Below are 23,718 nucleotides of genomic sequence, written 5' to 3'. Positions count from 1 at the left end.
TGTAGAGAGCGTTACAATAGTCCAGGCGGGAGGTGACGAGAGCATGAGTGACTGTGCGCAAGGCGTCCCGGTCCAGAAAAGGTCGCAACTGGTGAATCAGGCGAACCTGATAAAATGCCCCCCTGGTCACGGCCGACAAATGGTCATCCAATGTCAGCCGTGGATCCAGGAGGACTCCCAAGTTGCGCGCCCTCTCTGATCTTCCTTCCTCCATGGATTGAAGGTGTGTTTCTCAACCTTGGCAACTTTAAAGACAGGTGGACTTCAACTCCCAGAATCCTAAGGAGTTCTGGAAGTTAAAGTCCACCCATCTTAAAGTCGCCAAGGTTGAGAAACACCAGCCTCCTTATCCCAGTAAATGGGTCAATAATGCAGATTTTCACAGTCTCTGAGATTTGACTGAGTCTCACTGCATTGTCAGTTCATTCCAACTTTGGCTCCTTTCAGATGTGGTTTTGAAACAATGTTCAACATCTTTCTCAGCCAGCATGGTCTGAGGGAGAAATCAATATTGGATTCAGACAACACATTAGGCTAATATGTGATTGGTTAGTATAGGGGCCAACATGTTATGGAAACACAGCCAGCATGGTTAGTATATCTTATAGCATATAGGTAGTCCTCAACTTATGACCACAACTGAGCCCAAATTTTCCATTGCTAAGCAAGACATTTGTTAAGTGAATTTTGCCCCATTTTACGACCATTTTTGCCACAGTCATTAAGTGAATCACTGCAGTTGTTAAGTTAGTAACACAAATGTTAAGTGAATCTGGCTTCCCCATTGACTTTGCTACTCAGAAGGTCACAAAAGATGACCTTAGGTAACCTTTGGTGACTCTAGGACACAACAATCATCATAAATACATGCCAGTTGCCAAGCATCCAAATTTTGATCATGTGGCCATGAGGATGCTGCAAAGATCATTAGTGTGAAAATGGTCATGAGTCCCTTTTTTCAGTGCTGTTGTAACTTCAAATGGTCCGTGAAAGCATATATGTAAATCGAAATCTACCTATATTGTATCAGCCAGCTTGGTTAATTGAGTAAATCGTAGTTAAACAGAAAGTAAACCCTGGCAGTTGTTGTGGTGTAGTGGTGAAGTTGCTGGATTAGCAGCAGGGTGATCCAAGTTCTCAGCCATGGAAAATCCTTGGGGAATTTTAGGCAGTTGTTTTGTCAATGCAATCTAACTTACAGCGAACAAAACACATTTGGGAATGTGGGTTAGGATAATATTTTGAATGTACAAAAGGAACAAGAGTTAGGAACTATTGGGGTTTGTAAGATGGGCAGCAGGAGTTGGTCACAATTCCTGGAAGTGCAAATGATAATAGAAAGAGGTCAGCAGGAAGTAACATCTATTGACCAATGCAATTGCACAAGCTTCACGGCCAAATCCCCCCAGAAAAGTCACTCTGGATTTGCACTGAACTGTCCTCCCCCCCCCATCATTTCCTTTGTAAAGTAGTTAAAGAAGCAACTCGAAAGCTAGACTTGCGGCATTCAGCAAAATCCAGCAGCACTTAACTGCCTTTTCATTGGAAGGGAACATGTTCTGCAAGTTCATTCGGATCCTTGGGGAGCGGCTTTTCTTGGATCATTTTGCTGCTCATGGGGACCAGGGGGGGGGCAGGGGGCTGGGGGGCTTCCAGGAAGCAAGCCAGCAGGCTGTTTGCCTCCTGAAGCTGACAAGCTGAGATATTCTGCCTCTGCAGATGGGGCTCTTGTGACAGGGTTTAGCAGATGCCAATCGACAGGCAGAGGCAGGGCACGAAGGAAGAATACTGAAATCCCCACAGTGGAGGAATGGATTGTGAAATGTCAGAATTCACAGAAATGGCAAAACTGACTGAAAGTTGTTTTTTTGGTGTTTTTTTTTTGAAAGAGTGGAAACCTTATGTGGACTTTTTTGCAGAAGGAAAAGAGAAATGAAATGATGATTTATGGATCTGGAGATTAAAAAAGACGTGAATTAAATGACAGCTGAAGGAACTTGTATAACATCTCAGAGGGGAAGAGGGACAATAAGATTGTAATTCTCTATTGAAAAGAAGGTTGGAAGTCATTTATAGATTGTTTAACCTTCCTTCCTTCCCTTCTTTCCTTCCATTTGACTTTTATTCTATGTAACAATTCTTCATATAAATAAATTAATCTATCTCAATAAATAAATACAGGCAGTGGCAGGATGTCTGGATGGTGAGGTAATCCAAAAGCTCAAACGATGGCTAGAGCTGTATGATGGAAGGCTGGAAGCGGCATGAGGTAAATGATGGAGCTGCACCACAGTCACAGCCGCCATCTTTACTTTTTGGACCTTACTTCCCAGAGATGCCCTAAGTGGTTGGAGTAAATTAAAGGAATTCTCTTTCCTCATCACAGCTTTAATAAGGCTGACAAAGAGGAATGAAGCTAAGCTAAATTTGCAGAAAGAGGTGAAGAGGGGTGATGTATTCCAAGCTAATTTATCAAGTTCACTTATGCTTACCAAAATTCTAATTCCTATTGCAGTTATTAAAAAGAAAGAAAATAATCAATATTTTCCAGTTTACTGGTGCTTTGGGACTGAGGATATGGTAGAAAGAGCTGTATTGAGTTGAGAAGATGAAGCAGAGGGGGAAAAAAACACACACCAGAAAGATATATTTATTATTTTATTTTCTTTACTGGGTATGCTGCCTTCTCATTTCGGGGAAAGAAAGGACAAGGTGAGACATGTGATTTTTAAGCAAGAGAATAATACTTGAAACAAAACTTTCTACATTCCTTAGAAATAATCTCCAGTTTTAAAATGTTATGATTTAAATGCCAGGCATCCCTATTGTAAAATAATAATTTTCAGGACATAACCAATTAACATGTGGAATGCAGAACTGGAGATCAGCTCATTCCAGTTTCCTAAAGGGTCAATGTTAGCAGGGCTTGTTGAGAAATAGAACATAGAATAACAGGATTAGAAGGGACCTTGGAGGTCTTTTAGTCCAGGGCCTTTCAACCAGTGGTACGGGTACCACCTGTGGTACATTGGCACCTGGCAAGTAGTACACGACCATCCTAGAAAAGTGGTAGCGGGGGAGGGGAATGAGCTGAACCGGTAGCAGCACTGCACAAGCCTGAGCGAGAGATGGCTGGAGCTGCAGGGCTGTCAGGGCTCAGCGGAAGCGCCAGGATCAGCGCTTCTTCGGGACTGTCAGGTCTCAGTGGAAGCACCAGGATCAGCGCCAGGCTCCAGCTGGACCTCGGCGCTGATCCTGGTGCTTCTGCTGAGCCCTGAAGAAGTGCTGATCAGCTGGAATGTTGTAGCATCTCCAGGGTCTTGTGATTTACATTCAGATGTAAATGGTGATTTACATTCAGATGACGGTCACAGTCATATGAAGTGACCAAAACATGCTGCAACCACTCAGCAGATGGGGGGAATAAAAACCAAACACCCCCCACCCCACCCCCGCTGCCAATCCTCAACAGAAATGCTCACAACAATGAAAACCTTGGACAGCAGGAGGAAGAGCACCGCCGGGCGCTGTCTTGCTCGGCTATGGCTTGGGGGGCACTTTTTTCAGTGCCATTGTAACTTCGAACAGTCACTAAGCGAACTGTTGTAAGTCGAGGACTACCTGTACTTTATCACTTTTTTCCTTTTTTGGGGGGGTCATCAAGTTTTTGGCACCTTGCTAGGCGACTGGTGGTACTCGGATGTTGCCATATCCTAAAAGTGGTACAATGGGTGAAAAGGTTGAAAAGCCCTGTTTTAGTCCAACCCCTTGCTTGAGCAGGAGACCCTATACCACAGTAGCCTCCAACCAGTGGCGGGATTCAAATATGTGAACAACCGGTGGGTCCCACTTCCGGAAGTCCATTCTGAGTCTGGGCAACAAAAAATTAGCTACCGGTTCTGCCAAAGTGGTGCGAACCAGCTGAATCCCACCACTGCCTCCAACCTTTTGGACACCAGGAGCCGGTTCTATGGAGAAAAGTTTTTCCGTGGACAGAGGGGGCCTCGTTTTGCATGTTGCCTGCATCCCGCGGATGGGGGGTTGGGGACATCTGCTATACGATTTCAGACAAATCTCTTCTTTAAAACCTCCAATGATGGAGTGCCCAAAACCTCTGGAGGCAAGTCTTTCCAAATCTTGCAACATGGCAGGAGGCTCTTTGCCAGGATACCCCATGGCACTCTCCCATTCATAGAATAGAATAGAATAGAATAGAATAGAATAGAATAGAATAGACATGTCAAACTCGCAATGTCATGTGACATCGTGCACCGTATCGGGACGATTTTGCCATTGCCAGCAATGGGGTGGGTGCGGCTTCCAAATGATGCATCCGGCCCGCGGGCCGGCAGTTTGACACCCCTGGAATAGAATCACAAAGTTGGAAGGGTCCCTGAAGGTCTTCTAGTCCAATCCCCTGCTCAGGCAGGAAACCCTATACCATTTCAGACAAATTTTGTCATGTCCCTAAATTTTCCCTTCTGCTCAAATAACTTGCTGTTTATGCCACATCCTTCTTGGATTGGTTCTCCCTTCACCTTAAGGAGGTTGGGGTTTTTGTTTTGTTTTTTTGTTTTGGCTAAGATTTCTGGTCACTTTCTAAAACTCAAGCCTTCTCCAAATCTGCAGATACCTCATATTTCTGGGTGGGTAATTCTGCGATAGTTTGTAAGCAACAATATTTACAGTCTATGCAACATAAACAAAGGAATTGAGTGGACAATCCTACAAATTGTTGCAGGGTGGAACCTTCCCTTTCCTTGTTAAAAATCATATGACTGTTCCCACTCATCTGAGTCATTTCAGGGTGATTTCATAAGGACTAGAAACAATCCATTCAACTGGAGGACTCTCCAGGAAAAGATGACATTATGGATGGAGATGAAACAGACTTGGATTTTTGCAGCAACTTGCTGGGAGGCTGGATGAGCTATTGATTGAAGAGGAAACTCTCCACTCCATTGTGGCCGGAGGATTAATTTATGTTTGTTGAGAGAACCCTAATTAAGTCTCTTTAAGAGAAAGTTAACTTTAATGTAGCCAGGTAGCTGGGATGATGTGGATCTTGAGATAAAATGAGGCTTGGATGCCTTCATTTGCAGTTGCTGAAATAGGACGACAATTAGGCATTGATCTTTGGGGAATGTATTACATTATTATGGTTGGTGGCATAGTCAGCCAGATGTTCAAACTGGATTTCACATTTTTATCCACCTACTGAATCCTCCCCAAGGATATCTGGGATAGGCAGATGCTGTTGTTTAACCATGTTGCAGGAGATAAGCTGTTCCAAGTAAAGCTTTTGTAATTGACCAATGGGAATTTTGTCAATGCCGATGGTGTTCAGGTGGTGCTCCAGATGTTTTGGGATTGTACCCAAGCCACTATGGCTATTGGTAACTATCTTTCCTTTCTTTTATCACAGTCGTTCTATTTCTATTTGCAGGTCTTTATATTTTGTGATTTTTCCAGTGTGTTCTCTTTTCTTCTGCCACCTCCAGGTACTACAAAGTCCACTATCCAGACTTTTTAGTCCTTCTTATGAACAATTGATAGACATCTGGAGTGTTTTATGGCAGGGGCTTATTTGTTTGAATTCTGAAGTCTCCGAGCACATTAGCTTCTTCATTTTCTATTTACTTTGTTTATTTTTGTAGTCTCCACTTCTTCTTGCAGCAGCTAACTAGGTGGTCTACTGTTACTTCAACTTGTTTTCAGAGGGGGTATCATCATCATCATCACCTGCAGATTGTCTTTTTTATTTCTTTCTTCAATTTTATACACAGCTGTTTATTTAGAACCTTCTCTTCTCTTTTTCCCCTCTAACAATAACCCTGTAAGGGAGATTCAACTGCCCAAAAGACTGCTTCCCCAAAGTGTCTCCCACTCCTGAACTTCTACACATGGAGGTGGACTAGGACCTGGTTCTCCTTGCTTCTAATCCAGCACCTTCACCATTACACCTCCACCATGCTCTTTAAACCCAGTAAGCAAGATGGTTGTTAAATGAGTCGTGCCCAATATTTTGACCTTTTTGCTATTGTGGTTAAGCAAAATCAGTGTAGTTGTTAAATGAATCACATGGTCGTTAAGTGAACTTGGCTTTCCCCATTGACTTTGCTTGTTGAAAGCTGGTTGGGAAGGTCCAAAATGGCGATCTCATGATCCTGGAGCAGCAACCGTCATAAATACCTGCTAGTTGTCAAGCACCCAAATTTTGATCATGTGAGGGCCACGTTTTTTCAGTGCTGAAGTAACTTGGAACGACAGCTAAATGAATAGTTGTAAGTTGAGGACTATCTGTAATAAAATCAGTGCAAGACTTCTAACAGGAAAAAAAAACATTTCTCTGAATGCTGGGTCTACACTGGACATGTTTTTGGCTTGAAACTGTAGAAGTGTGAAATTTCAACTCAGCTCTGTTCCAGTTCCTTAGGGCCAATGGGTGTTTTTCTCTGTACCAGAACACCAGAATAACAGAGTTGAAAGAGACCTTGGAGGTCTTCTAGTCCAACCCCCTACTCGGGCAGGAAGTCCTACACCATTTCAGACAAATGGTTGTCCAATCTCTTCTTAAAAACCTCCAGTTTTGGAGCATTCACAACTTCTGGAGGCAAGTCGTTCCACTGGTTAATCGATCTCTCGATTAGTTTCCATACCAATAAAGGAGAATATTTGTAGCTCGGGATTGAACTGTGGGGTCCTTGGTGCTCTCTGAGCTTGGTTGCTTTCTTGCAGACATTTGATTACCCAACTAGGTAACATCATCAGTGCTAGTCATCTGAACTAGTACTGATGACGTTAGTACTAGTTTGGGTAATGAAACATCTGCATGAAAACTACCAAGCTCAGGGAGCACCAAGGACTCCTCCTTTTACTCTGTGTCTATCCGGGACTAGCAATAGTGCTGTGTGAATTTTAATGGCAATGAAATGAAAGACAGGCAAATGCAGCTTGGCCCACAGAGGGACCTGCCAATGGCAGCTTGAGTTGAAGCCAAGCCATTCTGTTCCAAGGCCAGTTGCAAAACAGACAACATTTACACCTTCTGTTATATTGAAGTGTAAAGGCTGTTCCTATAACTCTCTCTCTCTCCCATCTCCTTCCCTTCCCTAATGGAGAGTTGCAACGATCTGAACCCCAGCCCCCGTTATCTATGGAACACTTGGCACTTCATAAATATTAAACTATGACATTATGAACCACAGAGCAGGGAGTCTGTAAACCCAAGAAATCAAAGGCAGATAAATAACCAATCAACACCCCCGGCTATCACTCAAATGGGGCTGAGGAATTGTTTGCTACGATCTGAGTCAGGGAGGAAGATTGAGGCCATAAGGGATGGCAACAAGAGATGCTGAAATAATAGCCTAGATTCTGTGGGCCTTTCAGGTGCTTCATTGAAGTTCTGAGACCAAATTAGGCTTGGCAAATCAAGTCTAGTGTTGTTGTTTTTTAAACAAATGGGAAAAATGAGTTTTAAACCCTTTTGTATAATTTAAATGCACTTGTGAATTCAGACTCAGATGCCACTTTACTCAGCACGATACCACATTCAGGAATAGAATCTAGGTCTCAAATCTCTTTTAATCCTGAAATTGTAAAAAAAAACTCATGTTGAATCTCAGGATGCTTTATATTGCACTAGTGAGCCATACAGTTCTGGTCACTATGATGCAAAAAAGATGTTGAGACCTTGGAAAGTGTACAAGAAAAATGATAAAGGGTCTGCAGGTTAAATTGTATGATGAAAGATTGAGGGAGCTAGGTATGTCTAGTGTATTAAAGAGAAGGATTCGTGTGACATGATAGGTGTCGTCCAGTACTTGAAGGGCTGTCATAGAGAGGAGGGGATTGACTTATTCTCCAAAGCACCAGAGGGCAGGACAAGAAGCAACATGTGGAAGCTTGTTAAAGAGAGATCCAACCAAGCAGTAAGGAGAAATTTTCTGACAGAACAATTAATCAGTGGAATAGCTTGCTTCCCAGAGTTGCGGATGCTCCATCACTGAAAGGTTTCAAAAATAGACTGGACAACCATTTGACTGGGTTGGCATAAAACTCCAGCCTTGAGTAGGTGTTGGACTAGAAGAACTTCAAGGTCCCTTCCAGCCCTATGATTCTATCTTTATGTTGTGTGCTGAAAAGGTGATGTCCTGTTTGGTTTGCAAAATTAGAACATATCCAATACACCCTCCTCCTATTTTCCCCACATCAACAACCTTGTGAGATGAGTTGGGCTGAGAAAGAGTGGTTGGCTCAGGGTTACCCAGCTGGCTTTCATGGTTAAGGTGGGACCAGAACTCACAGTCTCCTGTTTCTAACATGGTGCCTCAGGAATTCTGGGAGTTGAAGTCCACAAGTCATAAAAGAGCCAAGGTTGCCTACCTCTGCACTAGATCAAACTGGCTGTAAAAGTATGGCTTTCCCCCTTGATCTAGGATGGGTAAGTGGTGAGCATACAAGATTTTGTCTCTTGAACTAGAAGTTTCTCATTCAGTATATATATATATAATCACTATTCTACTTTGTTCTGCGATTTCTGCATTGTTTTCATTGTTGAAAGCCACCCAGTGTTGCCATCAAGTTGAGTAGCCTTCTATATAAAATTAAATGACTGACAGACTGATGGACTGATCAACTGACCAACTGATCAACCGACCGACCGACTGAAGCCTCCCAGATGGATAGATAGATAGATAGATAGATAGATAGATAGATAGATAGATAGATAGATAGATAGATAGATAGAAGATAGATCACAGACAGATCACAGATAGATGACTAAGAGATAGCTACCTAGCTAGCTAGCTAGAGAGAGAGAGAGAGAGAGAGAGAGATAGTGAGAGAGATAGTGAGAGAGGATGATGATGATGATGACGATAGATAGATAGATAGATAGATAGATAGATAGATAGATAGATAGATAGATAGATAAATAGAGTGAAAGGATAGATAGATAGATAGATAGAGAGATAAATAAATGATAGATAAATAGATGATAGAGAGAGAGATAGTGATAGAGATATAGCGAGAGAGGATAGATAGATAGATAGATAGATAGATAGATAGATAGATAGATAGATAGATAGATAGATAGATAGATAGATAGATACAGTGCTTTTTTTCTAAAAAAAAAAAAAGGTGCTGGAACTCACACACGTCATACAATCCACCTTGCCTAGCTACAAGGTTCCATCCAAAAATGGTGCTAGAACTCCGTTCTGGGCGTTCTATGAGAAAAAAAGCCCTGGATAGATAGATAGATAGATAGATAGATAGATAGATAGATAGATAGATAGATAGATAGATAGATAGATAGATAGATAGAGATAGAGAGATAGTGACAGAGATAGTGAGAGAGGATAGATGATGATGATGATGATGATGATGATGATAATAGATAGATAGATAGATAGATAGATAGATAGAGTGAAAGAGTATAGAGAGAGAGAGATAAATAGATGATAGATAGATAAATAAATGATAGAGAGATAGTGATAGAGATAGAGATATAGTGAAAGAGAATAGATAGATATCGAGATAGCAAAAGAGGATAGATGATAGATATATAAATAGAGACAGATAGCAAGAGAGGATAGATAGATAGCGTGAAAGAGGATAGATAGATAGATAGATAGATAGATAGATAGATAGATAGATAGATAGATAGATAGATAGATAGATAGATAGAATGAGTTATGTAAGGTAGCAAAAGATTTTTTATGAGCAGAAGAGGGTAAGCAGGTAAGCATGGCAGAGAAGTGGCCCCTGCCACCATCATTCTAATTTGGTAACAGATTGATCACTGCTAATCACTTCTCTAACTTTGTGCCCTCCATACATGTTGGATGGTGGACAAATGACAGGAGTTTTAGCCCAACAGGATAGAAGAAGTACTAAGGTGCAGAAGATGCATGGAAAAAAAGTGCTTTTCAAACTTTTTTAAACTTGTAGATGTATGGATGTCAACTCCCAGAATGCTGGCTGGGGAAATTTGGGAGCAGAAGTCCACACATCTTCAAGCTGCCAAGTTTGGAAAAAAAACCCCACCTGATTTAGAAGGATGCTGAGTCTTCTCCCCTTTCCACCCAGGACCCTGATTGAAGCCTCATCAGAGCATCCCTTGTCCCAAAAAGGAAGCTCAGAAAACTGGCTGAAATCTTCAGTCAACTCTCCCTATACCAGAGCCTTTCTAGCTGCATTTGCTGCATTTTCCTTCTGCAGCTCCCTTCCTGGCCTCCTCCCCTCTCCTTTCAGTCTCGGTTCCTCTCCTGTCAGGTCAGCCTCGGCCGCAACGGGCCCCCGTAATGTATCTCCTTGAGTTTGCCTGCCAACCTCGCCCGGCTGTTGACGGGAAGCTAGGCCCATCTCAGACACTCTTTCTGGGATTGTACTTCCTGAGACCTGACTCCCTAAAGACACGGGCTGAGTGAAAGAAGACGTGGTATTTCCAGTAGCTCATTGCTATCTTGAGGTCTTGATGTGGAAAGGCATTTATCAGAAGAATCCGCAATCATGCAGGAGGGGGGCAATTTGCAAGAGCGAGGAAGAGACATATGGGTAAGGGCAGACCCCTTCTTTCCCACCCCCAAAACACTGGAAAGGAGCAATCTTACATTCGCTGAATTCAGTCTTCCCCAACTTGGTGCCCTCCAGATGTTTCTGGCAATAAAAACCATCATTTGGATCTGGACTGGCTGGGGAGGATGAAAATAGGAGTCCAACCCATTCTAGAAATTACCCGACTGAGAGTAGATTTTGTCCACCTGGCCAAATTTAAAGATAAGGTAAGGTAAGGTAAGGTAAGGTAGGGTAAGGTAAGGTAAGGTAAGGTAAGGTAAAGTAGGGTAGGGTAGGGTAGGGTAGGGTAGGGTAAGGTAAGGTAAGGTAAGGTAAGATTTATTAACATTTTTTACTCTGGGCATACTGGCACACATTAAAAATGAAATTCTGTTGGCTGCTCTCAAAAGTATACACATACATAACACACACATAGACATGTATATACCTATACCCTTACATATAAATACATATAAATATTAATCACTGTCCATCTTGAATACATAGCAGAAAGAGGAAGCTTGAGAGTTCACAAAGTTGATACTGTATGGAACAAAACTGTGGTTGAATCAGGATGTTCTGCTTCGGATACCACAAAGCCTCCTCCCAGAAGGTAACAAGGAAAACAGGTCATGAAGAGGATGTGTAGTGTCCCAGATAGTGTTGCGGACCCCATATAAGCGTTGCTTGAGCAGGGTCCCAGTATTGTCTGGGACACTACATATCGTCTTCACAACCTGTTTAACAACACTACAGTGAAATTGCATGGCTGAAAGGACCTTGCAGAAAGTTTTGAAAGAGAGCAGTATAGAAGCAAACAAGCAAGCTAGCAAACAAACAAACAAACACATTGTATTTCTGGTTGCATATTTCAAAATCAGGTGCTGATGGTGAGAGCAGAGCAAGAAGTTCTGTTTACAATAAAGAGATGATTCCACTTGAGATTATTGTTATGCGAGGTGGCAGTCCATTTCAGATGGCTGGGAGAAGTGTGTTTACTTCTGAATGAAAATTAAGATAACCTGTACCTTAATTCCTTCAAAAACTTTTATGTTTGACAAGAAAAACAAGAGTTCTCCCCACAGACCTAACTCCAGGTTTGAAGATGTTGTCTGCAAAGGACCGTCATGGAATGCCATTATTTGGTGGAAAGGTGGACCCCTATTCAGTCCATCTATCAATCTGATGAAACTTCTGTTGTACTGAACTTAAGAGTGGGCAGTTGCATTTGATGGAAAAGTCCTCTTATTTTTCCATCACTGGATGTTTTTAAGAAAATATTGGACAGACATTTGTCCAGGATGGTATAGGGCAGGGGTAGGCAACCTTGGCTCTTTTATGACTCGTGGACTTCAATTCCCAGAATTCCTGAGCCAGCTTGGCTGGCTCAGGAATTCTGGGAGTTGAAGTCCACGAGTCATAAAAGAGCCAAGGTTGCCTACCCCTGGTATAGGGTCTCCTGTTTGAGCAGAGGGCTGGACTAGAAGATCCCCAAGATCCCTTCCAGTCTTATTATTCTGTATTCCATGTTGCTGTGAGCCACCCAGACTGGTGTTTTAAGATTGGCAGCCCTACAAATCTTTTAAATAAATTAATTTTGTTTAAAAATTATACACCAAAGGAATCTCTCCTGGGTCAACCTGCTTCTGCCTCTCTTCCCCTTCCCCACCCTGTGAATTGCTCTCTGTTACTTGACAATCTGAACACAAGAAAGTTTGATTTCCTTGCCCTGAAGCCAGAAGTTTGTTCTATATTTCATGTGCCTGGATTTATCTCAGGTGGGGGCCTTTGGGAAACAGCAATGCAATGAAGAAAAGGCTCGCAAAGGGAATTGGTAAAGAAAGGCAACAGCAGTAGCTGTTTCCAGAATGCTGTATGGGTAAATGGTACAACTTTTTATACTGCGTATTTTACACACAGGGATGGCTTTCAGGATTGCCCCTGTTCTATAAAGTCAGAATAGAGTCACAAATGTGCAATGGGGGACTATACAAATGGAATGAATAGCATAAAATAAAATAAATGAAATCTTTTTGCTGCTTTGACTTGCTTACTCTGGCCTTTACAGTTCACACATAGTACTAGAAGCTGACACATCAAATTAAACTCTAGAAAATGTCCAATGAATGGGTTCCAGTGTGGAATTAGCACTAGCTAGTTAGAGTCAAAGGCAGAAAAATAGAATTTCATTTGTATCTCCTCAGTTTTTGGATAGCAAGATGGGCAGCATATAATTTTAATAATAAATAAAATAATAATTCTCACTTGTCATACAAACTAAATCTCAGGCTTAGTAAGGCAGTTTCATCTGAAGATCTTGGTTTGCTAAATCAAGCTTCTCCCCCAACCAATCATATTTTGGCCTGTCTGATTTCCATTTTGGCTCACCATCTTGCTAACATTTCAGTTCTATGGTCTGCAACACACTGCCAAGATAGTTTTTATTCAGATCTAGCAGCTTAGTTCTGAGAAATAGCGATCTAATTCATCAGCAGACGCCTGAAAATATTGTGTAAGATTTACCTTTGGAATAAAGTATATTATAGGGTTAGAATGAAATGGAAAAAAAGCCAATTTGTTTACCCATCAATAAAAAAAAATATAGGTGGCCATATTCTTGCATTCCAGATGTGCCTACCAGCCCTGGAAGTGGTGATCTTTGTTACCCTTAATAGGGTTGCAATATCCATGCCCAGTTTTCAAGACTAAGAACCCTAAACAGAGGGTTTTATCAAGCTGGAAAGTTGTCCATAATATCTCAGTGGTGGCTAGATAGCTAACTGTGCTTTAAATTTATGGGTCCTTCAACCATATCATCCACTGCTGTTGGTGGCAATTCAGCAACCAGCTTTCATTTGCTCTGTCCTTGGTCCTGATATATGGCTGCACCTTCTAGGCTTCTCCATTTTGGATCAAATCATGACATTGGAAGTCACCAACTTCCTGGATTGGAAATATTCTCCATGAACCTTTCCACCTACCAGCCAATGGGCTCCTTTTGTAGGCTTCAAAAGCATGGACCGTTAAGTCATTAAAGATGTCCCTTTGCTGCACAGAATACGCCCAAGCCTGGCAAATTGTGCAGAGATGAAAAATGATGTTGACAGCTATAGCAACTGCACTATGCTTGAAGTACCGGAAGCACAAACACCATTTAAGTGTCTAAAGTGGGGTACCCATGCATGTAAATGATCGATAGATATTTGTTATATGGGGAATTGATAATAGCCCCCACCCAGCTGGCCTATCAGAGATTGTCCACGGAGCTTAAGAGAACATCTGGTTGCCGTCTCATTTCTTCCCTTGAAGCCGGAGTCAAGCCACCAATGGGGAGCCCTCTTGAATGAAGCTTGGCAAAGTTAGAAGCCCTATCTCCTCTTAGAAGCCATCAGTTCCTGTATTGCCCCCGACATCATGGCTGCTGAATGCCCTAATGGGCCATCTCCGATGTTTTATTGTCTCCTTTAAAAGTGTAATTAGTTCAAGTGTAAACAAAAAAAAGCTCCTTGGTTAATTAAGAATTTTTAAACAGGGAAAGAGACAGTAACAGAGAGATATTCCGGAAACATTAACGAACCCCAGGCAAGTATCATAAAATTGATTGAGGGAAGAATGGAAGTGTGGGGAGGTGGAGAAAACTGACGGACATCTAAACAACAGAACTTGGGGGAGAACAAACCCCACTGAAAATGGATCTTAGTTTATTCTCTTTTTCTCTCCCCCCCCATTCCCCCCCCCACTCCATGCTTTCATGATGGAGTGCATTTTGAGGTCTCTGTTTATGGCACTGGGTCTCCATAGAAATGGCTAATGATTTTTTATGCATTAATGGGAATAATGGACAGCAGTAATATATTGTTTAAGGAGATGGATAGGATCCTTTTAACGCTGACATGTATATAGATCTCAAGAGTGCCCAGGGAAGGCCTGTGCAGAGCCTTCATCTCCGTTCAACCCACGGTAGGCCGAACTCTCTGGCCTGGATCCAGCGCTGTCTTGTGCTGTTAAAAGCCATCGAGAAGCAAATAAAAGATGCATCTTCTCAGTTTTGCTCCCATTTCTTCTTTTGTTTGCCTTCTATGGAAGAAAACTAAAAATAACTTTATTTCTTATTCCCCATTTGCTGGATTGCCAATATCCTAGGTAGAAAATGACTTTCCCTTTAAAAATAAATCTCTTTGGGGGTGATTTAGAGAAGACTGCTAGAAGGACATAAGGTGGATGGTCCACTATCTCTTTTGAACAGAAATTCTGATTCCATATATTATTATAAACTGAGAAGTATTACAGGTAGTTGAGTATATACAGTACTGCATAAACAATAAAGTTAAGTTCTCTGCAAAACACAAAGTCCATAAATGTGTAAGTAGCTATTGTTGGCTACTTTTTATCTTGGGACAAAATAAAACTCCAAATTGTAATGTAAAACAGTTGATTTTGTTAGTCTTGAAAGTACTTACCACCCCAGAACAAGTCCATTGGTTGATCTGCACTTTGGGGTAGTTTCCTCATAATGGTCTGTCCTAAGAGGAAATTAAACTTCATATATTTGCTACAACAACTTGCATTTAAAACAAGAATCTGGGAGTGCATCAGGTGAAAAATAATAGCTGGAAAAAAACAGGGAGAGGGGAAGCCTGTCCAGTCTAAAATAATAATTGAAGAATAGTATGCATCTAAGCCAGGGGTGTCAAACTGCCGGCCCACGGGCTAGGTGCATCATGGCGAAACTGCGCCCACCCCATTGTCGGCAATGGAAAAAAAGTTGTGATATGTCGCAACACATCATGTGATGTTGTGAGTTTGACACCCCTGATCTAAGCAATTCTCCAGCTCAAGGTATTTTTTTTTTTGTAGCAGAACTAAGCTTCCACACCTTTTACAAACAAATCCACTCCTTCTTTTCCCATCAGCCTTCTTAATTGCAGCAATCTAATTTGGTGGGGAGAGAAAAAAAAGTATCCTTATATTGCTGCAGTTGTTAAACATGAAGGCTGCAAAACCCTTGCTTTAAAACACCCATGAATCTTCCTGTAAATCCTGAATTAACTTTTGGCTAGCAAAATGGCAGATATTTTTTGAAATCCCTTCCGGTTCTTTGATCTCTATGTCTTCCTATTATGAAAGATGGAGAACATTGGTTTTTCTGTCCTTCCACAGTTTTTGAAGTCTTTAATTTCATTTCATTATTCACAGTGATGTTTTAGGTGTGTTTTAGGTTGTAGGTCTCACAAGGCAGCTTCCATAGACAGCTGTAATATGCATTAATTAGATAAGGGGATGACATAATCACCATAAACTGTAATAGGTGAAATGAAGCAATATCTCCCGCTCTGGTGCTTCTAGAGCTGGCCTTATGTTTTGTGATATATCTGGAAGGCACCAAGTGGAGAAGCCTGGTTTAATCCTAGTTAAAGGCTTGTACTGTAGATAAGTTTGAAACATTGTGTCAGTACCACAGGGAAGCAATTTTGAACTAGAAACAGAAACCAGAACCGCAATAGTGATACAATCAAGCAAAGAGGACAACAGGAGCAAAACAGTTCAAGTAGACTTTGTTACTCAAAACAGAAGCCAGTGAGACAGAAACCTTTTTATATTACATCCTGTCTGGAGTGGGCCATTGTCCAATAGGATGTTTCTCAACCTCAGCAGGTTTCATACATATGGACTTCAACTCCCAGAATTCCCCAGCCTCCGATCCAATTCTTGAGAAGATCATGTTCTCCGAGAAGATCCAGCAGAGGTCAAACGTAGCTGGAAAATCAGTTTTCTAAAGCAGTCTTTCCCAACCTCAGTCACTTGAAAAAATGTGGACTTCAACTCCTAGAATTTTGGAAGTTGAAATCCACAAATCTGTAAGCTGCCATGGTTGAGAAACATTACTCCAATGAGTTGGGTGGACCAATCCAAGTTCTAGAATGTTCTCTATGTTTAACAAAGGGAGGGCAATACAGCTTCAGAGAATGTCATACAGCCCTGCTTTGGTCTGTCCCCAGCAAGTTAAGACACAAACAACAAGGAAATTAAAGGCAGTGGGGGAAAAAATCAGAAATGTCTCAGCTAACCAACAAAGTCTTCACCATATTTCACACACAGAGGCCTATGTTCATTCCAGTAGCCCGGGCCCTTCTATATGCAAAACCACCACATCATGGATGTATTAAATTATATTTTCTTGTTGAACCAGATCTTTGAGTCCACCTGGACATTGTCTCCATGTCTCCAACCCTCCACACTGAGGGTTTCTGACAAAGCAAGCTTTCCCATCATTTCCCATTTGATTCCTTAAAATAATAATAATAATAATAATAATAATAATAATAATAATAATAATAATAATAATAATAATAATAATAATAATAATAATAATAATAATAATACTACAACAAAAAGGATTTTCAAGTTTGAAGTTGGGTCTCTCCATGTGCAATGAGGTCTCGCCAACCTCTAAGGATGATTTGGGCTGTAAAAAGTGTACAAAAAAAAAATCTGGTTATTAGAAACATAAGGAAATCCCTACATTTGATCTCCAAACCCTAGTGGTGATCCCTGGAGCTGTTCTCAAAGCTGCCACTAAGTACAGATAGTCCTTGACTTATGACCATAGCTGGGACCAAAATTTCTATTGCTAAGCAAGGAAGATAAGTGAGTCAGACCCGCTTTTCTGACCTTTTCGCCATAGTTGTTAAACAAATCACTGCACTTGTTAAGTGGATCCTGTGGTTGTTAAATAAATCTAGCTGTTCCCAATGACTTTGCTAGTCAGAAGCCAGCTGAGGAAGTAACAAATGGCAATCAAATGACCCGGACACTAAAGTTTTGATCATGTGACCATGGGGGATGTTGCATCAGTTGTATGTACAAGTACCAGCTGTAAGTCTCTGTTTTCTGTACCATTGTAACTTTATAATAATAATAAAGTTGGAAGGGATCTTGGAGGTCATCTAGTCCAACCCCCTGCTCAGGCAGGTAACCCTATACCATTTCGGACAAATGGCTGTCCAGTCTCTTCTTAAAAATTTCCAGTGTTGGAGCATTCACCACTTCTGGAGGCAGGTTGTTCCACTGATTAATTGTTCTAACTGTCAGGAAATTTCTCCTTAGTTCTAGGTTGCTTCTCTCCTTGGTTAGTTTCCACCCGTTGCTTCTTGTTCTGCCTTCAGGCGCTTTGGAGAATAGCTTGACTCCCTCTTCTTTGTGGCAGCCCCTGAGATATTGGAACACTGCTATCATGTCCCCCCTCGTCCTTCTCTTCATTAAACTAGACATACCCAATTCCAGCAACCGTTCCTTATATGCTTTAGCCTCCAGTCCCCTAATCATCTTTGTTGCTCTTCTCTGTACTCTTTCTANGGACCTTGGAGGTCATCTAGTCCAACCCCCTGCTCAGGCAGGAAACCCTATACCATTTCGGACAAATGGCTGTCCAGTCTCTTCTTAAAAACTTCCAGTGTTGGAGCATTCACCACTTCTGGAGGCAGGTTGTTCCACTGGTTAATTGTTCTAACTGTCAGGAAGTTTCTCCTTAGTTCTAGGTTGCTTCTCTCCTTGAGTCGTTTCCATCCGTTGCTTCTTGTCCTGCCTTCAGGCGCTTTGGAAAATAGCTTGACTCCCTCTGCCAGAATTTTTTTTATTAAAAATGATTACTTCCCATGCACTTAATATTAATATAATCATATTAACTGTGTTGATTTAATTGTAATAAGATTTTGAAATGTAAGTTGAATAAAGCCAAATATAGTTTTTGCCTTGCCTCTTCTTTGTTAGCTTTTTCCTAAGCTGCCTCTATAAAGCCAAACACACTTTGGGCTGAAAAAAGTATATATTTCTTTCCTACTCTTCCCATCAGTAGTCCTTGACTTACAACAGTCCATTTAGTGACCATTTGAGGGTACAATGGCACTGAAAAAAGTGACTTATGACCATTTTTCACACTTATGACCATTGCAGTATCCCCATGGTCAGGCGATCAAAATTCAGATGCTTGACAACTGGTTCATATTTATGACATTTGCAGTGTCCCGGGGTCACGTGATCCCCTTTTGCAATCTTCTGATGAGCAAAGTCAATGGGGAAACTAGATTCACTTATCAACCGAGTCACTAATTTAACAGCTGCAGTGATTTTCTTAACAACTGTGGCAAAAAAGGTCATAAAATGGGGCAAAATTCATTTAACAAATGTTTCACTTAGCCACAGAAGTTTTGGGCTCGATTGTGGTCATAAGTCGAGGACTACCTGTAGTCTTTCCCATTTTTCTGGAACCGGTGACAGAAAATAGTTTTGAAGGAAATCTAAAGTGATCTTTGGAGGCAGCTCTCATTTCCCCTGGTGAAGTTCCATTTTTTTTTACTGTGTCAGACAGGTTTTCAAAACCACCAAAATGTATGAAGGAAGGATTAATCCCATTCTAGCAGAATCGAAAGCATTCCAAGGAAGGAAAACAAAAATGATCCGGTTTTAAGTTTTTGCTTTCCCTCCATTATTCCATCATATTATTTCCTCTCTTATTTTCTGCAATCTTTTTTTTCCCTCTCCTGCTTTTTTCCCCCTTTTTCTTAATCCTCTTTTTTGATCTCCTGCCAAGCTCACCACCTTGCCTCTTTTCCGATTCTCTCTTGCTTGTAGCAAGTGTCAATTTTAACTATTTCACCACCTTTGCTCCATCCTTGTGCAGCCTGTTACCTGCTGTTGTTGTTGTTGTTTTGGAACTACAAAAAATGTTCCTTTAAAGGGTAGCCAGAATAAGATAGCCCAGTGGTGGCGAACCTATGGCACGCGTGCCAGAGGTGGTACTCGGAGCCCTCTCTGTGGGCACACACACCATTGCCCAACCCCCACCTCCCCACATGGCCCCCTCTTCACCAGTAGCCCCCCCAGAGGAGAGTCGCCCCCAGATGCAGCCCACGCAGAGCAGCACAGCCAAGGACATGGCAGCCGGGCAGTAGGGACAAGACTCCACCCTCGGGCCCCATCGCGCGCAAATGATGCTGCCATGGCGCTGCAGAGCCTCTTGGGCGATCTGCGGCAGGCCGTGGAGGTGGTGGGTGGCCCTGTGGGTGGGGAGCGGGGCAGTTTTTAGGCACTCAGTCTCTAAAAGGTTCACCATCACTGAGATAGCCTCTATCTCCAGAAAGGGACAAAAGAAAAAAGATTAAGGCAGATCAGACCCAACTTAGTGTTTTCCACTTGTTTTCTCCCTACGTTCTGCTCCTTCAGTCACAGATATGACTACTGGCAAAATCAATAGCATCCTACAAGAATCAGAAATGGGATTTTTAAATTTACTTCTTGTTCCCTAATCTGGAATTTTTTTCAGGAAATGATGAACAGGGAAAGGAAGGAAGCTGTGGCAAATCAAGAAAAGGGATCTATCCAATTCCAATGCTGCATTAGAAAGATTTCTCAAGGTTTTTAGGAATTATACCTTTAATAGGGTTAGCACAGATCTACTGGAAACACACATGGATGAGAAAACAGACCAAAGCAACGTTCATTCAGAACTAGATTACTTCTGAATTGGGGGGGGGGAGAAATCTATTTGGGAATATATGAAGACCCTGCTAATTTAGTTTAGCATTTATTGCTGAAAGATATCTATGGAAAGCTCACAATCTTAGGAGGAGCAATCACTTTCTGCCACCCCTTTGCAAAATTAATTGATGCAGGTGATTCTCGTCTTACAACCACAATTGGGAACAGAATTTCTGTTGCTAAGCAAAGCAGTTGTTAAGCGAGTCACACCTAATTTTATGCCTTTTTTTGGTCACGGTTGAGCAAAATAAACCACACAATCATCCTGTGAATCTATCTCCCCCAATTGTCTTTGCTTGTCGGAAATCAGCTAGGAAGGTCGCAAATGGTGATCACATGACCCCAGGACACTGCAACCGTCATAAATACACGGCCAAATACACGGCCAAATACATGGTCATAAATGGCCAAATTTGGATCACATTATTGTGGGGATGCTGCAGAGGTATGGTAATTGTAATTGTAACTGTAATTTCGAATGGCCTCTAAACAAATGGTTTAAAGTCAAAGAGTACCTGCAGTCTTCCTTCTCCCCAAGGCTGGCTGAGGAATTCTGAGAGTTGAAGTCCAGAAGTCTTAAAGTTGCCAAGTTTGAAGACTCCTGGTCTAACCTCTCCACCTCTTCAGAGTGGTCTAAGATGGGCGCCAGTGGGCTGGGAGAGAAATCCAATTTGTACACATTTGAAGGACTATGTTTCCAATTCCACATTTTCAAGCCAATACCCAAACTGAAATATAAATGTGCATTATTGTCCCCAAATTTTGCAGTGCGGTTTGCCAATCAAATAAAAGTATATTAGGGACCGGTTTGTACATTAAAATGCATTAAACTGGAGACAGCTATGGAAATGTGTTTGTGTTAGACAAAATTGCAGGCTGAAAGCGTGGGCTTGTGGAAACTTGCACCAAAATATGCACCACAAATGGGTTTGTGGAAACGTGCACCAAGTGTACCACAAATTCTAATTGGATTTTCTTTTTTTAAAAAAAATCCAGGTTCAGAAAGACAATTTGACACATTTGTCGATGCAAAGCACTGATAAAAAATGGAAATGCGTAGAGGCAATCCAAGAGAAAGTGAAAGGGACCACTTTGCTCATCTTGTGTCTCCATCACCACTTCTCATGGCTACAAGTCCCAGAAATTAAACCCATGCAGTGCAGAGAAAGATAGAAATGGCACTAGCATTAGCACTTACACTTATATACCTCCCCATAGTGTTTTACAGCACTCCCTGGGTGGTTTACACAGAGTTAGCGTATTGTCCCCAACAATCTGGGTCCTCATTTTACTGACCTCAGAAGGATGGAAGGCTGAGCCAACCTTAAGCCAGTCAGGATCGAACACTTGGAAGGGGGCAGAGTCAGCCTGCAATACTGCATTCTAACCACTCTGCCACCATGCATCTTATACTTTCCCGTCTGTGCCGCACGTGATACCTACCCGCTTCTTCCTGATGGGTGTAAATCTGTCTTCTATCATTTTGAAAAAGGAAGGAAATGGGAGCCAGACTATAGAATAACAAAATTAGAAGGGTCATTTAGTCCGACCCCCTGCTCAAGCACAAGACTCTATATCAGTGGTGGCGAACCTATGGCACGCGTGCCAGAGGCGGCACTCGGAGCCCTCTCTGTGGGCACACGTGCTGTCGTCCCAGCCCCGCCTCCCCCACGGCCCCCTCCACACCAGCAGGCCCCCCCCAGGAGAGTCGCCCCCCAGGCACGGCCCACCTGGAGCAGCGCAGCCAAGAACATGGCAGCCGGGAAGTGGGGACAAGACTCCACCCTTGCGCCCCGTCGCAAACAGACGATGCTGCAGGGCACAGGTGGAGGGCATGGCCACCATGGTGCTACTGGGCCGCCTGGGCAATCTGCGGTGGGCCGTGGAGGTAGTGGGTGGCCCTGCGGGTGGCTGGGGGTGGGGCAGAGATGAAGCAGGGGTGGGGCGGTGAGGGGGTGGGGCAGTTTTTGGACACTCGGTGTCTAAAAGGTTCGCCATCACTGCTCTATATCATTCCAGACAAATGGCTGTCCAATCTTGTTTTGAAAACCTCCACTGATGCAGCACCCACGTCTGGAGGCAAACCGTTCCACTGATTAATTGTTCTCAGTGTCAGGAAATTTCTCCTTGGTTCTAAGTTGCTTCTCTCTTTGATAAGTTTCCATCCATTATTTCTTATCTTGCCCTCAGGCACTTTGGAAAATAGGTTGACCCACTCTTCTTTGTGGCAGTCCCTCGAATATTGGAAGACTGCTATCATATCACCCTTAGTCCTTTTGTTCCTTAAAGTACATGTACCCAGTTCCTGCCACCGTTCATCATAAGTCTTAGCCTCCTGCCCCTTAATCATTAATTAATTAATCCTCCATTCCCCCTAAATTGTTTTTTTTTTCATCCTTTCCTTGCATGGCCTTTTCCCTCTCTCAAGAGCACTTTCATTTTTCCCCCCAGAGGGATAGTATTTCCTCCCCTGATCCTGGGGTCACCTTTTCATTCTGCCTCCCCCCCTCCCCATGGCAAACAAGAGCCCTCAAGGTGATGCTCACCTCTCCCTGCCTGCCTTCACTGGACCATCTAGCAGAAGCTGGTGTCATGAATCCTATTCTTGGCTGGCTGAATACAGCTATTGATTTGATCGACAGAGCTGGGGTTGACAAGGTGTTCTGACAAGGTTCCCTGCTGGACCTCATTTCAGAAGGGTGTCTTTCCCCCCCCCCTGTGTTTATTCTTTTCTCTCCTCCTCTCCCCCATTTCAAATGGGGGGGGTGTTCCACTCCTGCTTTCCCACGTTAACCCATTATCTCTCCTAAACTATTGTCCTTCTTGGAGATGAATAAAACAAGCTTGGAGATTGACTCTCTGAAATGGGCAGGTTGTTCACATTTGCTACACTGGTCAGCATAAAAAAAATCTATGAATTTCCTGGCTGGACTGCATCAAGGAATTTTGCCCAGGAGTTGATAGACACTTATAACCACAACTGAGCCCCAAATTTTTGTTGCTAAGTGAGTTTTGCCCCATTTTACAATCTTTCTTGCCAGGGTTGTTAAGTGAATCACTGCAGATGTTAAGTTAGTGACACGGTTGTTAAGAGAATCTGGCTTCCCCGTTGACTTTGCTTGTCAGAAAGTCACAAAAGGTGGATCACGTGACCCTGGGATAGTGCAACTGTCATAAATGTGAGTCAGTTGCCAAGCATCTGAACTTTGATCACGTGATCATGGGGATGTTGCAATGGTCGTAAGTGTGAAAAGCGGCCATAAGTCCCTTTTTTTTCTGTGTGGTTGTAACTTCAGTCTAAATGACTAGTTGTAAGTCGAGGACTACTTGTACCAAAGTAATCAGCATAATATTCCAGGCAAAACAGGATGCTGCACACTCTGGGGCTATTTTCTCTGATGTTTTTCTGGAAATGTGATCCTGTTGTTATCCTCAGATAATGTATCTTTTAAAGCTTCTTTGGTTCCTTGATCAACTGTGGAATATGGAGATTTATTTGGTTTAGGTTTATTATAGCCTAGGTGCCCATGATGATTGGAGAGCAACAAATACAGTTTTGAATAGTATCCTGTCTCCAACCATATTCGGGCAGGTATCCCTGTAAGACCCCTTGTGTTT

The sequence above is a fragment of the Protobothrops mucrosquamatus genome, unplaced genomic scaffold, assembly GCF_001527695.2.
Source record: "Protobothrops mucrosquamatus isolate PMUCROS unplaced genomic scaffold, P.Mucros_1.0 scaffold6, whole genome shotgun sequence".
In the NCBI taxonomy this organism is placed as follows: domain Eukaryota; kingdom Metazoa; phylum Chordata; class Lepidosauria; order Squamata; family Viperidae; genus Protobothrops; species Protobothrops mucrosquamatus.
This window is presented reverse-complemented; position numbering follows the sequence as displayed.